Consider the following 14,522-nt stretch of genomic DNA (forward strand, 5'->3'; position numbering starts at 1 on the left):
GTACTTCCTTCTCTTAAAATCTTTGTTTATCATTGTTGTGTTCTGGGTTTGGTCCTATTACTATTGATCTGGTTACTACAGTTGATTGGGTGATTCTCTCATACTTGATGATCAATTGATGCTTATGGATCCAGTTTGAAAATTTATGAAAAGTGGTCCTTGTAAGAAAAGATGTAGGGGGTTGTAGCTCCCTTCCAGGAGAGACTGGGAAACGAGAGAGAGTTGTAGCTCTCTGAAGGTTGCAGCCTGCGTACTGGTAAAGGACTGCACCAGTACAAAACCATTGTAAAAGGAGTTTCTAATTTGAAAGAAGATAGAGACATATTGCAGCAGGTGGTTTTCACCCACATTGGGTTTCCACCTTACATCTTGTGTTCTTTGGTGTGACTATCTGTTTTCTTTTGATCATGCTCATTATTTTATGGTACTGACGTGCAAAGATAATTCAAAGAACAAATAAAGAAGATTTATTAAAAGTATTATATAATACTGATTCACCCCCCTCTCAGTATTATTTCCAACAATTGGTATCAGAGCAGGTCCTTCAGAGAAGCTTGATCGCTTGAAGGTAGATCGTTCATCATAAGCAACTACGAGAGAGAAGCATCAATCAGGCCACCGGTTTTTGATGGGACAAACTTCAATTATTGGAAGGTAAGAGTTACTGCCTATCTTCAATCTCTTGGTACAGAATTTTGGGACATCGTAGAGACAGGCTACGCTTTTCCTTCAGCTACTCCTACAGATGCAGCTGAGAAAAAGAAGTATGAAACAAATGCGAAAGCAGTCAGTACTCTATTAGGATGTATATCTCAATCAGAATTCATGAAGGTAATGCACTATAAATCTGCAAAAGAGATATGGGACAAAATTGTCACAAGCTATGAGGGAGATGAACAGGTAAAGCGTGCTAAACTTCAAACTCTCAGAATTCAGTATGAGACTCTCAAAATGTATAATGATGAAAGTGTGGCTAACTATTTTCTTCGGGTAGATGAGGTTGTTGATTGTATGAAAAATTTGTGTGAAGAAATAAAAGAGGCTATTGTGGTTGAAAAGGTTCTAAGATCATTGTCCCCCAAGTTTGAATCTAAAGTATCTGCAATAGAAGAAAAGGAAAATCTACGAATTCTTACTATGTCTCAGCTACATGGAATTCTAACTGCTTATGAAATGAGAAAGGGAGGTCCATCAGACAGAAGAGAAGCTGCTTTCAAGGCATCAGGCAAAGGAGATTATTATGAAGCAAGCCACGTCCCAGAAGAAGAGGAAGAAGAATCAAATTTTGTCAGAAATCTTCAAAGGGGTTCTGGAAGGTTCAGAGGTAAGTTACCATTTAAATGCTTTGCCTGTGGAAGAGTAGGTCATTATGCTGCAAAATGTCCTTATAAAGATAAAGGAAAAGAACCTGCTAGATGGAACAAGAAACAGAACGCAAATAAGAAAAGCTACTACACTCATGAAGATAGTGATGGTCTATCAAACAGTGATGAAGATGAACAAGGTAATGAATATAAGTTGTTAATGGCATTTGAAGATGATGATTATATGGATGCTGTAGATGTGGATAACCTTTATGATGAAATTACTAGACTCAAGAGATGTATAGAAGAAAAGAACATGATCATTGATACTCTACAATTTCAAATTGATGAAAAGGAAAAACATCTTGAAAAATTAGAAGGTGAAATTGTTGGTCTTAGAAAAGAGATTGAGAAAACAAAAGCTATTAATCTCAAGTTTGTCAAAGGATCTGAAACTTTGGATGAGATTATCAATGTGCAGCGGTCTCCTCTAAACAAGACAGGTCTGGGCTATAATGGAGAAACTTCTCAAGCATCCACCTCAAAAAGTTATCTTGATGCAGCAAGAAGAAATGAGCAAAAGAACAATGAAGATCAACAGGTAAAGCAGGAACGAATTACAAACAGAAACTATCAAGGGCAATCCATCTTAAGGTTGAACAAAAGCTACAACCAGCCACAGGTAAAATCTTCTGAAATTGGTTCAAGAATAGATGAAAATAGAAACTACAATCAGTTGGTTGGTAGATTCAATAACCGCAGAAGTTTCTTCAATGGACAATGTTTTTCTTGCCATAACTTTGGTCACAAAGCAGCTCAATGTGTTGCATATAAAACGATCATTACTAGAGAAGCTCAAAAGCAAAGAAGTATGACAGGGATTACAAAGAGGACCTATAACAACTTTTCAGTTCTTGAAAATGAAGTTGAATGTTCTATTTGCAATAACTTTGGTCATGAAGACTCTGAATGCAGGAGCAGGTTTCACCAGAAAAAGGAACAATCCTCAAGCACCAAAACATGGAGAATAAAGGAACCTCAAACAGAAAGATGTGGGATAGCATTTTATGCAGAGGGACAGGAAAATCTATGGTACATTGACAGTGGATGTTCGAAGCATATGACAGGTGATAAAGAAAAACTCGAGTCTTATTCTGCTCTAGAAAAGGGAAAGAAAGTCTCTTTTGGAAATGATACTCCTGCAACTATAAAAGGAAAGGGCATTGCTCAGTTAAAAGAAAAGGTCAAGGCTGGAAATGTTTTGTATGTTGATGGATTGAAGCGTAATCTTCTAAGTGTCAGCCAGATGTGTGATCAAAGAACCGAGGTTATATTCAGATCAAATGGATGTCTTGTTCGTGATCTTGATACAGGTAAAACAGTGATCAAAGGTAAAAGAACTCCAAATAATCTGTACATATTTGAAGAAGGACAACAACAATGCTATCTGAGCAAGGATGATGAGCACTGGTTATGGCATCGGAGGTTGGGACATCTAAGCTTTTCCCAAATAAGGAAAGCATGCAAATATCAGGCAGTTCGTGATCTTCCAGATATCAAAATTCCTGACAACACCATATGCAAATCATGTCAGTTTGGAAAACAAACCAGAACTAACTTTCCAGAGAAAGAAGGATCAGCTGGCATGCCTCTTGAGCTAGTACATACAGATACATGCGGTCCTTTCAGGAAAAGAACACCTCGAGGAGAAGAATACTTGATATTATTCATTGACGATTTCTCCAGGTTTGTCTGGTTAGGACTTATGAAGCACAAAGATGAAGCATTCGAAAAATTCAAATCCTTCAAAGCCTTGGTTGAAAATCAATCAGGTCACAAAATTAAGTGCCTCAGATCTGATAGAGGTGGGGAATTTACTTCAAATGAATTCTTCGATTTTTGTGAAGAACATGGGATAAGAAGAGAATTCTCTACAGCAAGAACTCCTCAGCAAAATGGAGTTGTGGAAAGGATGAACAGAACAATCCAACAAATGGCTCGTGCTATGCTTGATGAGTCAGGAACTCCCGCAACCTTCTGGGGTGAAGCTGCACATGCTGCGGTTGTTATTCTCAACAAAACAAATGTCCGGGTGAACAGCACTCAAACTCCTCATGAGCTCTGGAGTGGTAGGACTCCTTCGGTAAAGCACTTCAAAATCTTTGGGAGCAAATGCTATATCAAGAATACAGATGAGCAGCTTGGCAAACTTGAACCTAGAGCAGATGAAGGCATTCTTCTTGGTTACTCTCCACATAGCAAAGCATACAAATGCTACAATAAAAGACTTGGCAGAATTGTTGAAAGCATTGATGTAGTGGTTGATGAAAAGGGATACATTCCTAGGCAAGTACATCATGAAGACATCGAAGAAGATGAAGGCTACCCCCAACAACAGAATGATGAAGAAGAAGAACCTCAAGAAGAAGAACCAGAGGAGCAAACAAGAATAGAAGAAAAGACTCCATCCAGATATGTTCAGAAAAATCATCCAGAATCTCAGATTGTGGGGCAGAAAGAAGCAGGTGTACAAACAAGAAGAACAGTTGCAGAAGCTTCAAGCTATTTGGCATTACTCTCCTCTACTGAACCACAAAATGTGAAAGAGGCATGCAAAGATGAATGTTGGGTGAAAGCAATGGATGAAGAACTTGAGCAGATCGAAAAGAACAACACTTGGGAGCTGGTTCCTAGACCAAAAGATAAGAATGTTATCGGAACAAAATGGGTCTTCAAAAATAAATTGAATGAAAATGGAGAAGTAATTAGAAACAAAGCCAGACTTGTTTGTAAAGGGTATGCGCAGCAAGAAGGAATAGACTTTGAAGAAACCTTTGCTCCTGTTGCAAGACTTGAGGCCATCCGAATGTTCCTTGCTCTCTCAAGTTTTCAAAACTTCAAAGTATTTCAAATGGACGTGAAATCAGCCTTTCTGAATGGAGACTTGGAAGAAGAAGTGTACATTGAACAGCCAGATGGGTTCATTCTTGGAAATGATCCAAATCTTGTATGCAGATTGAAAAAGGCTCTCTATGGTCTCAAACAAGCTCCAAGGGCTTGGTACTACCGTTTGGACAAATATCTTCATCAACAAGGCTTTTCAAAAGGATCAGCAGATAGCAATCTTTATATAAAAGTTGAAAATGACAAATTGCTAATACTTGTTGTATATGTAGATGACATTATTTTTGGGAGCAATGAAGAAGCTATGAGTCAAAACTTTGCCTCTGTCATGCAGAAAGAATTTGAAATGTCCCTGCTAGGAGAACTGACATATTTCCTTGGTTTGCAAATCCAACAAAAAGAAGGAGGAATCTTTTTATCTCAAACCAAGTATCTCAAACAGATTTTGAAGAAATATGGTATGGAAGATGCAAAACCAGTATGTACACCCATGGTCACAGGATGTAGCCTCAGTGCAAATGATGAATCTGCAGCAGTACATCAACCAACCTACAGATCTATGATTGGAAGTTTACTTTATTTGACAGGTACCCGACGAGACATCATGCATGCAGTTGGAATAGTTGGAAGATTTCAGGCAAATCCGAAAGAGGCTCATCTTCAGGCAGTGAAGAGAATTTTCAAATATCTTCAAGGGACTCAAAATTATGGCTTATGGTATCCTAGAGATACAGATCTTACACTTCATGCTTATACAGATGCAGATTGGGCCGGAAGCGTGGATGACAGGAAAAGCACAAGTGGTGGCGCGTTCTTTATGGGTTCCAGACTGGTATCTTGGTTCAGCAAGAAACGGAGTTCAATTACATTGTCTACAGCTGAAGCAGAATATGTTGCTGCTGCATCTTGTTGCACCCAACTCCTTTGGATGATGCAGACTTTGCAGGATTTTCAAATCACTTGTACACCACCAATCCCCATCTTATGTGACAACACAAGTGCAATCAGCATCTCAAAGAATCCTGTTATGCATTCAAAAACCAAGCACATACCAATCAAGTACCATTTTCTCCGGGAACAAGTACTTGAACAGAAGGTCAAGTTGGAGTATGTTCCTTCTAAGGAACAAGTTGCTGATATTTTCACCAAACCATTGCCCAGGGACACTTTTGAATACCTCAGGAAAAAGCTGGGGGTTGTTGATGCATCATCTTATTGTTGAATCTTTTCTGATTGATGGCACAGGTTCAGGGGGAGCATATAATGCATTGTTGGCATTATGGAGGATGGTCAGAAGGAGATCTTGGAAATAGCTGCAATATGTCTCTATCTCTTTCATGGTGGATTATGATTCTTTGTTGCAGATCTGGTTCATTTTCAGGAGGAGCATGATCTTAGGGGGAGCATACCCCTTTGCCCTTGATGTCAAAGGGGGAGAATGAAGCTGAAGTTTGTGAGGTTGCCATCAAGTCCAAAGGGGGAGATTGTTGGCATTATGTTTCTGGTATAGCTATATGTTACAGATGTTGTACTTGATGGCAACTCCCGTGGCAAGGCTCTCAATTTGTTGAAAATTAAGAAGGACGCAGGAAAGCAGTTCAGAAGGTGCGTACCTGCAGGTACACCATGCAGGGACTGCGTCCAGGTACGCAGGGCAGCCGTTCAGGAGGTGCGTCCCCCCAGTGCACACATTTCAAGGCAGAGAAAAGCACACATGGGGTTTCTTATGTTTTACTCTTGGTATTTAGCCGACGGTATTGGGTTATTATGGTGTCGGCTCGTGGTATTGTTCCATGATTTTAAGAGGAGCATGCCTATATAAAGCAAAGGAGATGGCTTAAGCATGGTTTTTGGTTGAATATCTTATGAGGGCTAGATCTGGTCTAGATCTAAACAAGGCGAATCTACTGATGGACCGAGATCTCTTCGGCGCATGTTCAGATCTGTAGATTTGACTATCTGGGTTACTTCTGAAGTCTTGAAAGCCCGGAGACGCAGGTGTAGTAAGGGTTCAGGTGCGCCGGGACGCAAGTGCAGAAGGGTTCAGGTGCGCCGGGACGCAGGCGCAGAAGGGTTCAGGTGCGCCGAGACGCAGGCGCAGAAGGGTTCAGGTGCGCCGGGACGCAGGCAGTTCAATAGACTCAGAGCGAGGGACGCAGGCTAGCAGTTGAGCAGGGTGCGTCCGGGACGCAGGCTAGCAGTTGAGCAGGGTGAGTCCGGGACGCAGGCTAGCAGTTGAGCAGGGTGAGTCCGGGAAGCAGGCAAGCAGTGGAGCAGGGTGCTTCCTTCTCTTAAAATCTTTGTTTATCATTGTTGTGTTCTGGGTTTGGTCCTATTACTGTTGATCTGGTTACTACAGTTGATTGGGTGATTCTCTCATACTTGATGATCAATTGATGCTTATGGATCCAGTTTGAAAATTTATGAAAAGTGGTCCTTGTAAGAAAAGAAGTAGGGGGTTGTAGCTCCCTTCCAGGAGAGACTGGGAAACGAGAGAGAGTTGTAGCTCTCTGCAGGTTGCAGCCTGCGTACTGGTAAAGGACTGCACCAGTACAAAACCATTGTAAAAGGAGTTTCTAATTTGAAAGAAGATAGAGACATATTGCAGCAGGTGGTTTTCACCCACATTGGGTTTCCACCTTACATCTTGTGTTCTTTGGTGTGACTATCTGTTTTCTTTTGATCATGCTCATTATTTTATGGTACTGACGTGCAAAGATAATTCAAAGAACAAATAAAGAAGATTTATTAAAAGTATTATATAATACTGATTCACCCCCCTCTCAGTATTATTTCCAACAATTGGTATCAGAGCAGGTCCTTCAGAGAAGCTTGATCGCTTGAAGGTAGATCGTTCATCATGAGCAACTACGAGAGAGAAGCATCAATCAGGCCACCGGTTTTTGATGGGACAAACTTCAATTATTGGAAGGTAAGAGTTACTGCCTATCTTCAATCTCTTGGTACAGAATTTTGGGACATCGTAGAGACAGGCTACGCTTTTCCTTCAGCTACTCCTACAGATGCAGCTGAGAAAAAGAAGTATGAAACAAATGCGAAAGCAGTCAGTACTCTATTAGGATGTATATCTCAATCAGAATTCATGAAGGTAATGCACTATAAATCTGCAAAAGAGATATGGGACAAAATTGTCACAAGCTATGAGGGAGATGAACAGGTAAAGCGTGCTAAACTTCAAACTCTCAGAATTCAGTATGAGACTCTCAAAATGTATAATGATGAAAGTGTGGCTAACTATTTTCTTCGGGTAGATGAGGTTGTTGATTGTATGAAAAATTTGTGTGAAGAAATAAAAGAGGCTATTGTGGTTGAAAAGGTTCTAAGATCATTGTCCCCCAAGTTTGAATCTAAAGTATCTGCAATAGAAGAAAAGGAAAATCTATGAATTCTTACTATGTCTCAGCTACATGGAATTCTAACTGCTTATGAAATGAGAAAGGGAGGTCCATCAGACAGAAGAGAAGCTGCTTTCAAGGCATCAGGCAAAGGAGATTATTATGAAGCAAGCCACGTCCCAGAAGAAGAGGAAGAAGAATCAAATTTTGTCAGAAATCTTCAAAGGGGTTCTGGAAGGTTCAGAGGTAAGTTACCATTTAAATGCTTTGCCTGTGGAAGAGTAGGTCATTATGCTGCAAAATGTCCTTATAAAGATAAAGGAAAAGAACCTGCTAGATGGAACAAGAAACAGAACGCAAATAAGAAAAGCTACTACACTCATGAAGATAGTGATGGTCTATCAAACAGTGATGAAGATGAACAAGGTAATGAATATAAGTTGTTAATGGCATTTGAAGATGATGATTATATGGATGCTATAGATGTGGATAACCTTTATGATGAAATTACTAGACTCAAGAGATGTATAGAAGAAAAGAACATGATCATTGATACTCTACAATTTCAAATTGATGAAAAGGAAAAACATCTTGAAAAATTAGAAGGTGAAATTGTTGGTCTTAGAAAAGAGATTGAGAAAACAAAAGCTATTAATCTCAAGTTTGTCAAAGGATCTGAAACTTTGGATGAGATTATCAATGTGCAGCGGTCTCCTCTAAACAAGACAGGTCTGGGCTATAATGGAGAAACTTCTCAAGCATCCACCTCAAAAAGTTATCTTGATGCAGCAAGAAGAAATGAGCAAAAGAACAATGAAGATCAACAGGTAAAGCAGGAACGAATTACAAACAGAAACTATCAAGGGCAATCCATCTTAAGGTTGAACAAAAGCTACAACCAGCCACAGGTAAAATCTTCTCAAATTGGTTCAAGAATAGATGAAAATAGAAACTACAATCAGTTGGCTCGTAGATTCAATAACCGCAGAAGTTTCTTCAATGGACAATGTTTTTCTTGCCATAACTTTGGTCACAAAGCAGCTCAATGTGTTGCATATAAAACGATCATGACTAGAGAAGCTCAAAAGCAAAGAAGTATGACAGGGATTACAAAGAGGACCTATAACAACTTTTCAGTTCTTGAAAATGAAGTTGAATGTTCTATTTGCAATAACTTTGGTCATGAAGACTCTGAATGCAGGAGCAGGTTTCAGCAGAAAAAGGAACAATCCTCAAGCACCAAAACATGGAGAATAAAGGAACCTCAAACAAAAAGATGTGGGATAGCATTTACAGAGGGACAGGAAAATCTATGGTACATTGACAGTGGATGTTCGAAGCATATGACAGGTGATAAAGAAAAACTCGAGTCTTATTCTGCTCTAGAAAAGGGAAAGAAAGTCTCTTTTGGAAATGATACTCCTGCAACTATAAAAGGAAAGGGCATTGCTCAGTTAAAAGAAAAGGTCAATGCTGGAAATGTTTTGTATGTTGATGGATTGAAGCATAATCTTCTAAGTGTCAGCCAGATGTGTGATCAAAGAACCGAGGTTATATTCAGATCAAATGGATGTCTTGTTCGTGATCTTGATACAGGTAAAACAGTGATCAAAGGTAAAAGAACTCCAAATAATCTGTACATATTTGAAGAAGGACAACAACAATGCTATCTGAGCAAGGATGATGAGCACTGGTTATGGCATCGGAGGAAAGCATGCAAATATCAGGCAGTTCATGATCTTCCAGATATCAAAATTCCTGACAACACCATATGCAAATCATGTCAGTTTGGAAAACAAACCAGAACTAACTTTCCAGAGAAAGAAGGATCAGCTGGCATGCCTCTTGAGCTAGTACATACAGATACATGCGGTCCTTTCAGGAAAAGAACACCTCGAGGAGAAGAATACTTGATATTATTCATTGACGATTTCTCCAGGTTTGTCTGGTTAGGACTTATGAAGCACAAAGATGAAGCATTCGAAAAATTCAAATCCTTCAAAGCCTTGGTCGAAAATCAATCAGGTCACAAAATTAAGTGCCTCAGATCTGATAGAGGTGGGGAATTTACTTCAAATGAATTCTTCGATTTTTGTGAAGAACATGGGATAAGAAGAGAATTCTCTACAGCAAGAACTCCTCAGCAAAATGGAGTTGTGGAAAGGATGAACAGAACAATCCAACAAATGGCTCGTGCTATGCTTGATGAGTCAGGAACTCCCGCAACCTTCTGGGGTGAAGCTGCACATGCTGCGGTTGTTATTCTCAAGAAAACAAATGTCCGGGTGAACAGCACTCAAACTCCTCATGAGCTCTGGAGTGGTAGGACTCCTTCGGTAAAGCACTTCAAAATCTTTGGGAGCAAATGCTATATCAAGAATACAGATGAGCAGCTTGGCAAACTTGAACCTAGAGCAGATGAAGGCATTCTTCTTGGTTACTCTCCACATAGCAAAGCATACAAATGCTACAATAAAAGACTTGGCAGAATTGTTGAAAGCATTGATGTAGTGGTTGATGAAAAGGGATACATTCCTAGGCAAGTACATCATGAAGACATCGAAGAAGATGAAGGCTACCCCCAACAACAGAATGATGAAGAAGAAGAACCTCAAGAAGAACCTCAAGAAGAAGAACCAGAGGAGCAAACAAGAATAGAAGAAAAGACTCCATCCAGATATGTTCAGAAAAATCATCCAGAATCTCAGATTGTGGGGTAGAAAGAAGCAGGTGTACAAACAAGAAGAACAGTTGCAGAAGCTTCAAGCTATTTGGCATTACTCTCCTCTACTGAACCACAAAATGTGAAAGAGGCATGCAAAGATGAATGTTGGGTGAAAGCAATGGACGAAGAACTTGAGCAGATCGAAAAGAACAACACTTGGGAGCTGGTTCCTAGACCAAAAGATAAGAATGTTATCGGAACAAAATGGGTCTTCAAAAATAAATTGAATGAAAATGGAGAAGTAATTAGAAAGAAAGCCAGACTTGTTTGTAAAGGGTATGCGCAGCAAGAAGGAATAGACTTTGAAGAAACCTTTGCTCCTGTTGCAAGATTTGAGGCCATCCGAATGTTCCTTGCTCTCTCAAGTTTTCAAAACTTCAAAGTATTTCAAATGGACGTGAAATCAGCCTTTCTGAATGGAGACTTGGAAGAAGAAGTGTACATTGAACAGCCAGATGGGTTCATTCTTGGAAATGATCCAAATCTTGTATGCAGATTGAAAAAGGCTCTCTATGGTCTCAAACAAGCTCCAAGGGCTTGGTACTACCGTTTGGACAAATATCTTCATCAACAAGGCTTTTCAAAAGGATCAGCAGATAGCAATCTTTATATAAAAGTTGAAAATGACAAATTGCTAATACTTGTTGTATATGTAGATGACATTATTTTTGGGAGCAATGAAGAAGCTATGAGTCAAAACTTTGCCTCTGTCATGCAGAAAGAATTTGAAATGTCCCTGCTAGGAGAACTGACATATTTCCTTGGTTTGCAAATCCAACAAAAAGAAGGAGGAATCTTTTTATCTCAAACCAAGTATCTCAAACAGATTTTGAAGAAATATGGTATGGAAGATGCAAAACCAGTATGTACACCCATGGTCACAGGATGTAGCCTCAGTGCAAATGATGAATCTGCAGCAGTACATCAACCAACCTACAGATCTATGATTGGAAGTTTACTTTATTTGACAGGTACCCGACCAGACATCATGCATGCAGTTGGAATAGTTGGAAGATTTCAGGCAAATCCGAAAGAGACTCATCTTCAGGCAGTGAAGATAATTTTCAAATATCTTCAAGGGACTCAAAATTATGGCTTATGGTATCCTAGAGATACAGATCTTACACTTCATGCTTATACAGATGCAGATTGGGCCAGAAGCGTGGATGACAGGAAAAGCACAAGTGGTGGCGCGTTCTTTATGGGTTCCAGACTGGTATCTTGGTTCAGCAAGAAACAGAGTTCAATTGCCTTGTCTACAGCTGAAGCAGAATATGTTGTTGCTGCATCTTGTTGCACCCAACTCCTTTGGATGATGCAGACTTTGCAGGATTTTTAAATCACTTGTACACCACCAATCCCCATCTTATGTGACAACACAAGTGCAATCAGCATCTCAAAGAATCCTGTTATGCATTCAAAAACCAAGCACATACCAATCAAGTACCATTTTCTCCGGGAACAAGTACTTGAACAGAAGGTCAAGTTGGAGTATGTTCCTTCTAAGGAACAAGTTGCTGATATTTTCACCAAACCATTGCCCAGGGACACTTTTGAATACCTCAGGCAAAAGCTGGGGGTTGTTGATGCATCATCTTATTGTTGAATCTTTTCTGATTGATGGCACAGGTTCAGGGGGAGCATATAATGCATTGTTGGCATTATGGAGGATGGTCAGAAGGAGATCTTGGAAATAGCTGCAATATGTCTCTATCTCTTTCATGGTGGATTATGATTCTTTGTTGCAGATCTGGTTCATTTTCAGGAGGAGCATGATCTTAGGGGGAGCATACCCCTTTGCCCTTGATGTCAAAGGGGGAGAATGAAGCTGAAGTTTGTGAGGTTGCCATCAAGTCCAAAGGGGGAGATTGTTGGCATTATGTTTCTGGTATAGCTATATGTTACAGATGTTGTACTTGATGGCAACTCCCGTGGCAAGGCTCTCAATTTGTTGAAAATTAAGAAGGACGCAGGAAAGCAGTTCAGAAGGTGCGTACCCGCAGGTACACCATGCAGGGACTGCGTCCAGGTACGCAGGGCAGCCGTTCAGGAGGTGCGTCCCCCCAGTGCACACATTTCAAGGCAGAGAAAAGCACACATGGGGTTTCTTATGTTTTACTCTTGGTATTTAGCCGACGGTATTGGGTTATTATGGTGTCGGCTCGTGGTATTGTTCCATGATTTTAAGAGGAGCATGCCTATATAAAGCAAAGGAGATCATTTGGCTTAAGCATGGTTTTTGGTTGAATATCTTATGAGGGCTAGATCTGGTCTAGATCTAAACAAGGCGAATCTACTGATGGACCGAGATCTCTTCGGCGCATGTTCAGATCTGTAGATCTGACTATCTGGGTTACTTCTGAAGTCTTGAAAGCCCAGAGACGCAGGTGCAGTAAGGGTTGAGGTGCGCGGGACGCAGGCGCAGAAGGGTTCAGGTGCGCCGGGACGCAGGCGCAGAAGGGTTCAGGTGCACCGGGACGCAGGCGCAGAAGGGTTCAGGTGCGCCGGGACGCAGGCTCAGAAGGGTTCAGGTGCGCCGGGACGCAGGCGCAGAAGGGTTCAGGTGCGTCGGGACGTAGGCGCAGAAGGGTTCAGGTGCGCCGGGATGCAGGCGCATAAGGGTTCAGGTGCGCCGAGACGCAGGCAGTTCAATAGACTGAGAGCGAGGGACGCAGGCTAGCAGTTGAGCAGGGTGCGTCCCGGACGCAGGTTAGCAGTTGAGCAGGGTGAGTCCGGGACGCAGGCTAGCAGTTGAGCAGGGTGAGTCCGGGAAGCAGGCAAGCAGTGGAGCAGGGTGCTTCCTTCCCTTAAAATCTTTGTTTATCATTGTTGTGTTCTGGGTTTGGTCCTATTACTGTTGATCTGGTTACTACAGTTGATTGGGTGATTCTCTCATACTTGATGATCAATTGATGCTTATGGATCCAGTTTGAAAATTTATGAAAAGTGGTCCTTGTAAGAAAAGAAGTAGGGGGTTGTAGCTCCCTTCCAGGAGAGACTGGGAAACGAGAGAGAGTTGTAGCTCTCTGAAGGTTGCAGCCTGCGTACTGGTAAAGGACTGCACCACTACAAAACCATTGTAAAAGGAGTTTCTAATTTGAAAGAAGATAGAGACATATTGCAGCAGGTGGTTTTCACCCACATTGGGTTTCCACCTTACATCTTGTGTTCTTTGGTGTGACTATCTGTTTTCTTTTGATCATGCTCATTATTTTATGGTACTGACATGCAAAGATAATTCAAAGAACAAATAAAGAAGATTTATTAAAAGTATTATATAATACTGATTCACCCCCTTCTCAGTATTATTTCCAACACATACCACTCACAACTATAAAGATGGAAGTGTTGTTTCCCCTAGCCTTCCACATCCTATAAGGTTGACACCACAACAATTGGAAGAAAAGAGAGCAAAAGGGCTTTGTTACAGCTGTGAAAGCAAATACACTAAAGGTCATAAGTGTGTTGAGAAGAAATTATTCCACATAGATTGTGAAGAGGAAGAAAAAAAGGAGCAAGAAAGGTCAAAAGAAGAGGATATACTCCAGGAACAAAGCCTAGATAAAGAATACATGAATCCGGCCATATCTTGTAATGCATTGGCTGGAATTACCACTCCTCAAACCATCAAGATAGAAGGACAAATCAAGAAGAAAAAGGTAATAGTGTTGATTGATTCAGGAAGTACCCACAATTTTATTCATTGTAAGATAGCAAAAGAATTGAATTGCTTCCTATATCCAGCACCAGAGTGTCAAGTGATGGTTGCAAATGGAGGAACGATAAATTGCTCTGGAAAGTGCCATAATATCAAGCTATCCATGGTAGAATATGTATTGAAAAGCCCAATGTTTCCATTCCAATGGGAGGTGCTGATTTTGTACTAGGAGTCCAATGGCTAAAATCCTTGGGTACAATAGCGTTTAACTTTCAAGAACTTTTCATGAAATTTTATGTGGAAGGAAAGGAAGTTGAATTAAGGGGTATTGTAGGGAAACCGGGAAAGATAATAAGCTCTGATATCAAATGTTATGAAACCAGCTCACAAAAATATAGAAAAGATAGTTGAACGCCTTAGAATTCAACCTATTTGAGGGGGAAACCTCCTTTACATTACACAAATGAATAATTCTTGGATGATTCAAATGAAAAAACCTCCTTTCTATATATAGGAGTCTAAGGGGTCACAATATAGCTAAGTTGACCTAACAATAATAATATAAAGACACAAAA

This window comes from Pinus tabuliformis, chromosome X (genome assembly GCF_031772625.1).
Source record: "Pinus tabuliformis cultivar Carrire ecotype Pingquan chromosome X, CPIR1, whole genome shotgun sequence".
NCBI classification, from domain to species: domain Eukaryota; kingdom Viridiplantae; phylum Streptophyta; class Pinopsida; order Pinales; family Pinaceae; genus Pinus; species Pinus tabuliformis.